Genomic DNA, 14,115 nt, shown 5'->3' with positions numbered 1-14,115 from the left:
TTTAATTTATACTTGAATCAAGAGAAACATACTGGGTTTTGCAAAAGTTTTATTTTGGTTTGAATGGAAGAGAAACTATGTTTTGGTTTTGCAATTTATCTGTATGCCTGCTTGGCCTTTCTATGCCAAAAAGGATGTGAATATCCAGTAGCAAATGTTCATAAAAAACCCTATGTATACTCTGATGTATATAGTTTAAACATATTCATTAATTTCCAATACAGTAATTACCAAAGGCAAAAATCCTTGTTTAGCTGCTTTGTCATTTGCAGAAATACTTTTGACTTCTTATGCAGTTTTCAGTTACAGTTTGATTATTGTAGGCTTATTACTTTAGCCCTGTACTTTACTGCAGACCTAGAAGTGAGGCCCCAGATTGCAAACACTTAAACGCATAAGTAACATAACTCACATAAGTGCTATTTGAAGTATTATTTAAGTAGTTTGGGATTACTATTGTAGTTCTGTATTTTACTACTAAGACAAATACAGGGCCCAACTGTGCAAACGCTCCTAGAAGTACTCTGACTGATTCAAAGTTAACCATTCATGCCAGTCTCCTGGTCCTCCAATGTTAGAAACCGACGTGTGGTATGATTAAAATGGATTAATTATAATTGCCTAATCTTAATATCTTAATCCTATATTGTATTTTAACTCCATTGCAAACATGACTGAGCTAAATTATTCTGAAACAACCACATCCAATTATACTGCATCTGAAATGTAGGAGCTGGAAAAGGAGCTGTTGTTGCCCCTAGACCTGGATTTGTAAATCTGTAGCTTGTCTTCCAGGTTTCTTCCAAGCAGTTTCTGATTGTGTTTTCACCCTGAAATTATGATGTTAGTGCTTATAATTCATACTTTATTCCTTAGCACGGTAATATCTTGTTTTATATTTGCTTAACAAAGTTCAAGCAAAGACTTATGTGAATCCAAAAGCAAAAATTAATCTGAAATTTTCAAGGAAGCTCTTGATACTTTCTCTCAGCTTCAAAGACCATGGTATAGTTAAAAAACGTGAAGGATCTCATGAACTACATAATACCACTCTTTTCTGGGTACATTTTTACATTGTATCAGTACTCTAGAAGATTCTTCTATTCTCACAAATATCCTATGAAAGCTTTTAAACAATTAATTTTAATTTATGTCATCTTAAGTAAAATCAAAGCTAAGGGGCATATTGTATTTAGGTTTATTTAGTATCTGATACTCCTCCTTTGGCATTCCTGCATATGTATAACTTCCTGTTCCCCTTGCAAACAGATTTTTTATATAGAAAAACCTTTGTCTAACATATTTCAGCTTTAAGAATTACAATATACTTTAAAAATGTGATGAGCATATAGAGGAAAAAATGTGTGTGTGTGTGTGTATCTGTATATATGTATGCATTCTGTGTTTGTGGGTATATATGAGAAGAAATCCTTGACATCCGTATTTGTCATGATCCCTGCTCTTCTTTCATCTGTTAAAACATTTCACCATATACTGAAGTGCTGTGAAGTTGCAAAGGAAAAACAGAGGAAAATTTAACGCAGGGTGGAGTTTATGAAAGTGAATGCTCCACCTAGTCTATCAGTTAATTATAAGGGCAATTCATTGCGCAGCTGGACTCCCTGTTTTCAAGGAAGTGAAGGTACTCAGACAAGCTGATTTTAGATTACTAATTTTTTCTCCTGTTGAACATCCTTCCATCCTTTGGAAGATACCAGCCAGTTTATTTAGAAGCTATATATGTTTTTAACATCTAAAACGATAGAGTAAATGAGTATAAATGTGTCCAAAGACCATGCTGTGTTTTTAAAGATTCTATCACCATATTTCCCATATTTCCAGATAATCCACCTCTGTCCTTCTTCGTGCCCTCCAAAATTCTCTTTGGATGAACTTCCATGCAAATTTGGTTTTGTTTGTCTGAATATTTGACTCTTCTTTCTGCAAAAGGAATGTGTGTATCCCTGCATGAAATTTATTACTTACTCTTTGGTTTGTGGTGTTTACTCTTTCTTGCTTGCAGTTCTATTGTTGGCAAAATTTCAGTATATCAGAGTGCATAAATAATACCACCTGAGCAGTGACCCATCACAAATAATTCGAGCAAACAACTTGTAACTAATCTGTAGGCTGAGAGTTGTTTGCTTAGACGTTTAAGCCAGTGTGAATAAATACAGAGGAACAGGGACTAGTTTGCGATCCTTGTCGCCTCTCTGACCAAAGGTACTATATGTTAGAATATTACAAGCTGATATTCTGTTGCAGAAGTAGTTGTTGAGGAGTCAGGGCGTTCAGGGCAACTCATTTTATTTACACTATAGTTCATTACTCACTGAACAATGGTGGAATTGGTTTGAATCTGCTTTCCAAGTGTTCCCACATAATATCACTACCTGTCCCTGAAAAAAACAAAACAGTTGGCTTCAGTCAAAGCAACAAGGCAGAGGACCATCCTTCTGCTATTTTCTGAAGCTCCTTTTAAAGGGACTGTATCACCAAGTGATGGAAGGTGATTTTTTTCTAGTGGGGGAGTATGTTTTGTTCTGCTTCATTTTGTTTTCTCTCTCCACAGTTTTAGTACCAACACTCAGGGAATCTAGTCATAATGCTCTTCAAAGATATGCATGCAAATAAGGAGTTTAATTAAGTGCATGCTGGCTGGAATGACATATTGTGGTGCTTAATTCCTAGGCCCCCTTATTGTAATCCATGCTCCTATGAGTGCTCTGTTCACTACAAGCCAAAAGGGGTGCAAACTTGCAGACCTGGTTCCCTTTGCTCATGGTTAGGCTTTGGAGCCCTCTCCTGGCTTTGCTGCTCATCTTGAGCCAGTCTGTCAAGCTTTGGGCAGCTTCGCTCTTTTCCCATGAAGGAAAGCACAAAGGGGTGATTCTGATGGCCCATCTTATTATTAATACATAGCATTCTAGTAATTCTTTCAGGAAGTGAGAGAGCTGTATTCAATGTTTTCAGCATAAGGGAGTTAAATGCATATTTCCCATTTCTCAGGTTCCCCAGGTCTGAAGTGTGCCTGTGGACACCCTCCACAGGTCTTACCGCAGTTTGTCAACTTGGCAGAAAAGAGCTCATTTAAGTTCTTTTTGGTAGAGTTTATATACATATATGGCATTGCCATTTATCAAACAGAGCAAAATTTTGCTTGTGTGTATGTTAGGCATGATCAAGTGAGGAAAATGGAACAATACTTGGTGCCATTGACAGGAATAAACTTAGTATTTGCATGATGTGTCACACCATCATAATATCAACATGAAAAAACCTGAAAGTTGGGATGCATAAAGAGGATTATGTAAGGACTCTTCTTCTAAACTTGGAAAGGCTTGAAAAGATGAGAGTGACAACTCAATGTATTATTACATTTCCTGCCACCTAAGCTGAACAAACAAACAAGCAAACAAAAAGCTTATTTTCTCCAGGCTGCCACCAGAATAGTTACTGATGCGCAGTACACGAAGTACACATACACAAAGATCTTGGAAAGGCCAATGAGTGCTGGCTTTCCCTCAGGAGTCTGGAAGAGCTCTGGACCTCACGCTAATGAAAGCTGAGGGAAGAACTAACTTTACTCTTATGTCCTTCTATCCATGCAGATTTGGAACAGAGAAGCATGTTCATGCCTAGATTTCACATCAAAAAAATCAAATATGAGTTGATCTTGGTATTTTCTCTTTGAATTCTTGCTATCACTTTCTGATTCTGTTTAGTCTCAATTGCACTATTGCATTATAATATTACTAGTTGTTATAGATACATGCAATGTTCTTTAGGGAAAACATTTCACTATTTGATTTTATTCCTACTAGTAAAAGAAGATGCACGTATCTGTCCCACTCTATGGGCCATATTGTTTTTTACTCAACTCATATTCGATTTTTTTTTAAGTATGAATCTTGTATGGGTTGTGCATATTATTACTGAACAAGAAAGGCTCCTGCTTTGGTAAGAGTTAAAGATGGAAGATTACAAAGTGGAAACTATAGACTATACAAAACTCTCACAGAAATAAGAGGAATAAAAAGAAAGGTATGCAGGATCATAGGCTTCATTTCTTGCACAAAATATTCTATGTTTGTGTGTTTAAATGAGAGACTTGCTACATGAAACCGCAGCCTGGCAATAATCATGGGATTGTGAAAGTGAGCTAAGATAAATATAGACAACGCTTTGGAACATACCTGTGCTTGCTAGTCACTGTTCAAGAAGACACACCTAATGTGGTTTAAGGTTGAATGCTGTAAGATTCTGTACGAATCAGGGCTTCTGAAAAACACAGAATAAAATAAAACCTAAATTTAGGAAAAAAATGCCCATTATTCTGTTTGCCAGTGGGGGAAAGAGATCACTCATAGTTATCTGCAATCCAATTCTGAAGGACTGTTTGTCACAAGACACTGAGGGTAATGCTCTTAGACTTATGGGAAAGGTATCTGCAGAGATATGAGGTATGCTCCTTCAGCAGTACAGAATTATGGTTAAGGTCGAGCATTGTATTAAATACACTTTCATTGCAGACACCCCATTAAAAGGCATTCTGAGGCAACATTATAGCCTCAGATGATGATTTTTCTGATGAAAATTTGCATAGTCCTAAATACACATTCAGCATAGTTTGTAAAGCATAAGGAGGAATCATGCCTTCAGAAAAGGTTGGATGACAGCACTGGCCACCCTGAAGAAAAGTGAATGCAGCCTGTAGCAATGTTCGGCTTGAAAGATGCTGTATTTTTAATATAAGCTTTGATGGCAAGTGATAAAGTGAGGACTCCTGGCAACTCAAGGCAGAAAACGCTTTACCATTTGTGCAGTTTTCATTAAGTTGTTAAGAGAATGAAAGCACAAGCAGACAATTCAGCACGCAAATTGACTTATATCAAGATGAAGAAAAGGTTAGAAACAAAAGGTAACTGAAATGAAGCATTGTGTCTTGTCATATTGCTGATCTACAACTACATAAAATAGTTTCATGAGTTTTCAGCTGTGATAGGAATGCTTTGAACATTCAACTTTATCTGTCCCTGTTGGCTAATCTGCAAGCTCTGTTTACATGCTATGGAATCCCTAAAGTGTTACTGAGTGACCATGTCGCAAGTGTTGGAATGTGTACTTCTGTCTGGATTTTACATGTAAAATTAAGTCACTCAGTTCTGAGTAATTTTTAAATTCGTTTCTGCTCTGGATTGGAACACTCCCCCACTCAACCCAATTTTCTTTTGCTATAACAAAAATTCCAGTATTTTTTCATTAAGAAGCATCAGTGAGCTTTAATTTGGAAACTTTATGTACAGTTACATGTATATAATGTATGCATACATTTAATAGCTTTGTATACATTTAATATAATTTATTCAGCATGTAGTTAAATGAAACAGTAGTTACAGTAAATTAAACAGTAGTTAAAATGAGAATCAAAAATGGAACATTTTATTGCAGCAGAAAACAATTCCACTAACAATATATAACTAGCTCTAGTGATGATTAAGTTAAAGTCAGAAAGAATGGGAATAAGGTGTTGATTTCTTTCTTCTTTTTTTGGCAATGGGTGCCTGACAGATATTTGCCATGTAGAAAGCTGGCCAACTTGTTCCCCACTCACTCACCCCACAAGGCCTCTGATGAGTGTATTTATGAGGGTCTGAGCAGACTGTTTGCCTGGAGTTTCCCTGAAAGCAGCGTGAAACAACATAAGCACTGTAAACAACAAGATTTTTTACATTGTTGGTCTAAAGTCCAACTCATACCTGAAATGTTTAGTTTGAAATGCAATTAATTTATAGAACTCCAAAAAATTTCCAGAGTTAATGTGTTATCAGAAAAAACAGAATCTGTTAACAAATTAAGCAAATAGATGATGGAAAGCAGTGAGTAAAGCTACAGTCAGAATCAAGGTTTTGCTGCTTTTCTCTGCCTCTTGATTACATTAGTTTCTGATTGCTGTAACGTTTTAGTCACTTTAGTGGATATTTTATGTTGAAATCTGAGAAGTTTCAGTTCTAGTCTGTTTTCTGGGGATGCCTTTTACGTCTGTGTGCGTGTCCTGCAGTTTTTGTGAATATGCTTTTAAAGTAAAAAGTAGTTTCATCTTAGTTCTAAGAGCATATAAAAATGGTACATTTTGTTTGAAGAAAGATGCTCAGTCTTTATCTATTGCTAGCTCTCTCTGAAAGTGAGTTCATTAAAACTCATCTAGTAGATCATCTTTTGAGTGTCTTGATGGTAGCAATAATGTACTTTGTAGGCTCAGTATTAATGTATAGAGGCTAATTTTTTTTTATTATTTGATTAATCTTGTTGATTGAGTTTTTTTTGCAGTCAGGAGGAGTCCTTCAGCAAGCTTGGATTCAGTCTCCTATGAACGAGAAAGCTACATTTGTGGCAATCTTAAGGTTAAACCTTATGACTCAGGTCGGTATAAAGACTAAAAGAGAAAGTCAAACACCCGAAGGTAAAATTTCTGAAAGCCTTCAAATTCCACTTTGAAAAGCAATTGGCACTTTTTTCCTTGAGGAGCATAAAATCCTAACCCCTTTTTTTGAAAATAAGGAATAGATTCTTTGTGCAAAGATTCATTAATTTTAGGTTTATTTTAGTGAGAATTAAATAAATTCAGACTTATTCTCCTGGGTTATAAGGCAGCAGGATGGAACAAGAATCACATCTGCTCTTGCTTAATCCTCCTTAAATGATATTAGCCTGTTTTTTCAGCATCCCAGAATCCAAAATGTAGGCTGAAAGAAAAACCATGTTTTCACTGAAACTTTTCTCTCAAGACTAGCATTTAGGCCAGAATCAGTTAGTAGTAAGTTTTACATTGAAAAATGTTTTTTCCTAGACTAAATGAGTTAAAATGTTCATAATTTAATGAAGCAATTTGAGTGGGCTATAACTACTTGTCATAATCTGATAATAATGTCTTCTCCAACTAACTATAACAAGCTCTATAGTAACACATCGAACAATCAGAATTTCTGAAGGAAGGTTTGTTGGATATAATTCTGCTTTGAAACAGGGCTTGTTTCTTTTCCAGAGAGATGTGAATATGCATGGGGACTGTAGTGGAAGTACAGTTATTTGGTTATTTTCCTACTTAGCAAACAGTTGCTTTTTCAGTGTTTTACCAGAAGAAAAGATGGGGGGAGGGACCCAAGCATGCTGCTTGGTGTTCAAATATTTTAAATTCTGATCATAAAGTGAACTTTAACAGCATTTTGATCTTATCCCATAATGAAGCCAGGTGTGATGGGAAATGGCATAGGCATCAATCCAAAAGCAAAGCACAGCAGACAGCAAGCAAAATTCAGACAGCAGTTTAGATGTCTGAATACACTCAGACGTAAATATGCTCACAGTATGAACATGTCAGAGAATATCACCAGGAAATATTTTACATGGCAACAACACTGGGAGAACTGCACTACCAAAAAGGGCCTAGTTTCTGTAGGGTTGTCAAATCTGAAATGCAATATATATCTTTTTATAATGGGCACAGTGTTCTTCCTAATTGCTTTCCAAGGGCAAGTGATATCTGCCTCCAATAACTGGACTTTCACCATTCCAATGTGCAGTTTATCAAGCATTTCTGTCATGATTCTGTTGATGAAACAGTGCAAAAAGGCATAATAATAATGTTAATCATCTCAAATTAAATACAGCTCTTTTCATGCAGAGGGACTCTAAAGTACTTTAAAAATCTCTCTCTCCATGTGGAGCTCAGACCACTCTGGTATCTATGACATACTATATGAAAAACATTTTGCTCACACTCTGGATGTTACATCTCAGATGAAAAGTTAGTAATAGTATGATAATCCAAATAAAAAAACAATTAACATAAAATACTGTGTTAACTTAAAATTGAATATCTACTGAATTCTCTCTACCACACTAAAATTAAGACTTATGAGATATAAAAGTCATGATCTTATGCTGTCAGTACTAGGTATCATTCAAAAGACAGCCTCTCTAGCAAGCTGTTTTCCTCAGCACTTTTTGAGCATTCACTTACTAGCAGATGGTGCAGAAAAAACATACTGTCTTGCTGCAATACACCCTTGAAAATCTTCTCTTGAACTACACAACAGCATTTTCTTAGATAGCAAAAAGGAGTGAGATTACGTTTGCCTCAAATAGCGTAACTGCAAAGCTGAAAGGAATGAGTATATCATCCTGTGGCCATGTTCTGAATATCAGTTATTTTCCCATTCTAACCGGAGACTAAAAGTAGAAATGCCAGGGAAGTATGCAAGGGGAAAAAACTTTCCATGTAAGCCAATATTGCAGTGTGATAATTTCAAATTATTCCTTTTTTGTTAAATTGATCTTTTCCCCTTTCCAGTGTTCTAACAGTATATTAACATAATGTGAATAAAATTTCTTAATAATCACAATTGCTTAAGATATATAATTTTGGGATATTTTGATCACAAGGATTTTATTTATGCGAAAACTTCAAGTCAAGAGCTGCATTGGGGCTAGCTCATTAGTTCTGCTTCAGGCTGTTGAACTTTTCATAAAGGACATTGTGTCAACCACCCTCCCCGTCCCAAACAAGGGAAAAACACACCCCAAACAACCCAGGAAAAAATCAGCAAAAGGCCCAAGCCATCCTGAAAAAGTTAAGTGCAAAATCTGATGACAGCCATCAGAAAAGGTCATTCCGGAATTGTTTCCTTCTGTTGAAAGAGGTTTGTTTTCCTGCTATAATCACTAGGTGACTGCTTTACACTGATTCCAAAAGAGGGCTGCACCACATTTCTTCAGTAATCTGCTGTGGTTTGCAGCTATATTCTGTGCACATTGAATATGTTTTTACTATATTTTCTGTTATTTAGTAATATCAGAAGTACAGATGAATGGTACTGGCATTTGGAAACAAATGAGAAAGAATTAAATGTAGATTTTTTTTAAAAAAGATGTTATTAAACAAGTAAATGGATAATAGCATTAAAATAAAGTAGAAAGGAAACTGCTGTTGGATGGAAAATGGAAAAATCATATGGGATTAATCATCATTAATTTTTTTTTGTGTTTCAGTTTCAGATGTGCATGTTGCTCCTTGTATATTGAGTGATGTGGAATATGAATTTTGTTTTATTGTGTGTATGGAAGAGGTTACTTTTAAAATGAAATAGAATACATAAAATTATTGAAGAGAGTATAGAGTATTAAGCATGCCATTACAATTCAATACTTGAACTAATCCACAAAATATTACTGTTTTATTTACAGAAGTGTCTGAACAATTTCCACAAATGCAAAAGGGGTAGTTTTGTGCTCAAAGGAGCTTACAGTCTGAGGTAGAAAAGAATCTAAATGCAATGAAATATAGATGTTAGAAAGCCCAAATTAAATCACCTTAATTTTGGTGGAAGCATGATAATAAAGAAGGATATGATTTTCTTCTAACTTTTCCATGTCTTCTACCGCACTTTTCCAAAAAGAGGAGATTATACAAAACTATCAAAAACACTCTTTGGAAAGAGCATAATGGATAAAACTCCTATAAAGTCTTAATAGTAATGTTGAGATGAGCAAAACCAAAGAGAAGAATCTAGAGAAATAGTGATGTATGAAAATTTTAGACATTTGGTATATAATTTGATAATGCCATTTTTGGCATAAAAATTGATGTTTGAGATCAGGATTTTTTGAATAAATGTTAAATATTTATTAATTTCAGGCTGCCCACAGGGAGATGGTGTGGAATTTTTCAAATAGTGTCATTGATGTCCCTATGTGAAATGAAAAAAGATAGAACTAAAAAGAATTCTTAAATAAAGTCTGAAGGACTTAGATCAGAGTTCTGTACAGAAATTTAAGACATACATATCTTAGTATTTGTCATTCAATAATATGTCATCTAGCTAGAAGTATTGTACCTGATTTAGTACTAGAATCCACTTACAACATGTAGTGATTGTTTTTAATTAGGGAAAACCGAATTGGGAGAGAAGAAAGTAAAGTGTCTGGAAGAAAATAAGTCTTATTATTTCATGTTCTTCAAAATATTTGTGACCTTAGGACCCCCTGAAAGAAAGTCTTCAGGGTATCCTCTGAGGGGTACCAATTTTGACAGTTTGAATTTTCCTTTTGCTCACCCTGGCAAAAGAATAGTACACACAAGTGGATTTATCAAGAAAGCAGCAAATGGAACTTAAAGCCTAAAGAAAAGAATATTTAGGTCACACCTTGCTAAATGAGTACATATTGATTCATGCTTGTGCATGATGTGACTATTTTTGTAGTGTTGGGTCTACTGTTGCCTTGTAAAATGCCAATCACTTTTTTATTTTTGCCAGATGTAGAAGTAGACAAGGTAACAAGTTAGGGCAGTTACCTAAGCAAATGTATTTGGCTGTCAAACTAACCTGAAAGCATTTTGGTTTTGTTTTCGTCTTTACAACACTTCTAAAACCATATAGCGGTTTGAAAGACACTTGAAAGGCACACCTTAGAATCCAGTATGGTGATTATCATAGCTATTTCTGGTTTTGATAATATCTTTGTTCCCCTTTTAAAAAAGGCACAAATTATAATTTAACCATTGAGATCTATTCTTGATAAGGGATATGTTGGAAAATCGGTCTTAAATGAAGTTGTAGTAGAAGAGGTTATACAACAAAATGACAAATGGATTGGAACAAAACGACGGGACCAGGAGTTATAAGAGAACACAGGCAAGCAGGAGCTGAAATAAAAGCTTCCTCAGTACAAGGGGACTGGAACACACTAAAATGTAAGGACAATTTTTCATGAAGGAAAATGCTGGAAATTGCAATTCCAGAAGTCTGACATCCAGGCACAGTGTTAGAAACTTTTCTAAAGAATTCTGAAGTTGTATATCAGTATGGGATTTATTTTTAATTATAAAAATGATGAATATTATCTGATAGGGAAGAATCAACATAGTTTTGTAAAGGGAAGCCCTGCATCATAAATGCTGAATTGTTATGAAGCAGCCTGTCTGCACAGGGGCAGAGGACATGCCTGGTCTAACTGGTGTTTCAAAAGACACTTAACAACTGTTGTAGAAAGACAACAATATTTAGCAATTGGATCATAAAATGGAGAAGAGCTCAATATAGACAAGTGTAAAATAAGGCATGTTCCCATATGCATTTATAAATAATCTGAAATTTTAATTTACAGTGATGGACTATGAGTTGATTGTTATGATTTGTGAATGAGACCTCAAGGCTGAAACTTATATGGCAGCTCTGTTTTCATTTGTCTAAAAAAACCCCACAAATCAACTTTTAGGAATTGTTAGGAAAGGAATAGAGGACAAAATAGAAACATAGTACTATGCCGCTGTATATATTTATGCTGCTTTTGCTGAATGAATACTGTGAGAAATTCTGGTCTTCATCTTAAAATCATACAGCAGAATTGGAAATCATACAGAAGAAGGTCTGCCAAGGTAGATCAAAGTTTTGGAATGCCTCTTTTATGAGAAATGATTAAATAGCCTCAGGCTTTTCAGCTTATAAAAGAGATAACTGAATGGGGCTATGCCAGAGGTCTACAAAATCAGCATAGAGAAGGTAAATGGGGATAGTTTTCATTATGTCTCCTAGTACAAGAAGTAAAGACTCTCAAATGAAAGTAGCAGATGACAGGCTCAAAATGGACAAAATGCGTAGTTACGTTGTGGAATTCTTTGCCAGAATGCTGTAAATGCCAGAAGTTACCAGAGCTTCAGAAAACACTCAAACAGTCTTGGAGGGATATTTCTTTTATTAATTATAAAATCAACATCTCTAGTTTGGGGAAACTCCAAGCTGCAAATCACAGGAGCCTGGGTGTAGAGCTTTGGATTCCTCTTAGATGTTTTTCTAGGTATCAGCCATTAGCCACTGTCAGGCTAACTGGCCTGGGTCTGACATGGGACAGATGTTTTTATGTTCTTAATTGTATGTATCCTGTGTTAAAAGGAAAAAAAAAGCTTGCTACTTTGCACTGAACTCAGGTGTTAGGTAGATGTTTTACCTTTTTATGGGTAGAATATGCTTTGTATATTGACATCAATGCAAGAAGGCAGGGAGGAAGGCGTGATCACCTTTGTACTTTGCTTAAAAGTGAACCTTGGTCACAGCCAACATCACAGCCCTGCTATTTGGGACCATGTGAGTGGTGACAAACATGCTTCCTCTCTGAGCTGTGGAGGGACAGAAGACAAATCAATGGATGGCATTGGAAGGAAATGTAGCGTTTAAGTGCCAATTAGCAGAATACTATGTCTTCCTCCATCCAGTGCTGAAAAGCCTCAGTTGGCCAAATACATCCTTACATGACATCTTCATGTGGGTCATATGTTGAAAGTATTGTTTGTTATTGAAAAGGTAAGTAAGTCATGCATCTCACTACTGAGAAAAGAGAACTATTTCTATGCTGTTAACGGCTGAGAAGCATAAAAGCTATGGCTTCTGAATGGAACTAAATAATCTGTCAAAAATATCCTCTCTGGGTTCTTTAAATAATTGTCAAGTTATTCTCTGTTGTAAAAGACCATTGTGGTTAAATCAAAACATATATTTTATTCCTTTCATGGCCTTAAGGAATTGAATTAAGACTTGTGGGAGGTTTCACTTTCCAAAATATGACTGAAAGAAATGATATTGTGTGAAAGTTCCAAGAAATTTTAAAACAGGGTGAACGCCAGATTAAATGTAGCTGTGGCTGGTGATAATTCACCACAGATGCCTTTGTCCTCTCTGAATAAAAACTTCATGAAAAAATAGTATATGCATATATTTTACAGTACACCTTTTACCTTTCTGCCATTTGTAATGAACTGCATCCACACTGTCTACAAATGCATTTGTTCTAAATTGGCATACACTTTGAAATTAAGGAACTCCAGAATCTAGGATTGTAAATCTAAAGATGAAGTCAGAGGTTAGATTTGGATCCATTTAAGCAATTGTTGTAGCTTACTAACACCTATAGACTTGATAAAATTGAATCATATTGGGCTGTACATTTTTTAGCATTTTTAAAGAGTTCTTGACCTGAACAACCTACAGATGGAAGTATTGGACAGTGCACTGTGGAAATTCATGGAGTCCCATCATAGGAACTGGTTTGTCAATGAGATCCATCTGGTTCCAGGTAGGACTCAGTAGTGGAGGAGCATGTGCATGTATGTGAATGTATATGTAAGGGTGGGAAGGGGAAGAAATAACTCATTTGGGACCACAGCACCAGTAATTGCCATACTTTTTTGAAGGTGGCAATCTTAAATATAGCAGCAGGTTGACAAGAGGATGAAAGTCGTTTGTTGTGTGGGTACACTATTGCTCAAGGAGAAATCTCAGAATCAGTAGCTGAGAACATAAAATTTTCAAATTATGGGACTTTAGTGTAAATTAGAAATAGTGCCATTTGCACATTGAAGTTTACAGAAGTTGTTATAAAGTGAGACAGAATTATCTTTTTTCTCTTTTTTTTCCTTCTGTTTTTACAATGTATGTAGTCCTAGGCAGATGGGAAAATTATTGAACACCTGTAGCAGGAACAGTTATTTAAAAATGAAAAAATAACAAAAGTGTCAGCGTACATCACCTGGGTCTTGACAGTAATTTATAGCCATGTGTCACTTGCCCATAAGTATAATTATGTGGTTCTGAAATCCTAGTCATTGTTCTCTGTTATTAATGTTTTTATAGAATAAATTCTCATCAGTGTAGAAGTTAGAACAGGGACTAGAGGCCACTTATCAGTAAATACTGTTAGTGTACATCATAAAGGAATTCTACTTTACTGAATAACTATATTTAGATGCCTGTTTATGATAGGTGTTGCCCTAGGTCATCAGGGCATAGAGAAAATCTAGAAGACAGAGAACTGTTCTTCCATTATTGCAATGATTTTCTGTGGATTTTTTCAAGAGCTACTTAAGCCAAAATTGTATCCGTGGGTAGCTAGGTTGAATCATTACATAAGGAGCCTGAAGTTTAAGTTCATGCGCAGCATATAGATTGATGTGAAACCACATGAGTATGGTTTCAAATGGGGTTCAGTGAAGTACGTATATGTGTGAGACAGAAAGACAGCAGGGAAGGATCTGTAAATTTATTCAAAATGAAGTTAGGAAGC

This window comes from Dromaius novaehollandiae, chromosome 2 (assembly GCF_036370855.1).
Source record: "Dromaius novaehollandiae isolate bDroNov1 chromosome 2, bDroNov1.hap1, whole genome shotgun sequence".
NCBI lineage: Eukaryota > Metazoa > Chordata > Aves > Casuariiformes > Dromaiidae > Dromaius > Dromaius novaehollandiae.
Note: the sequence above shows the minus strand (reverse complement) of the source record.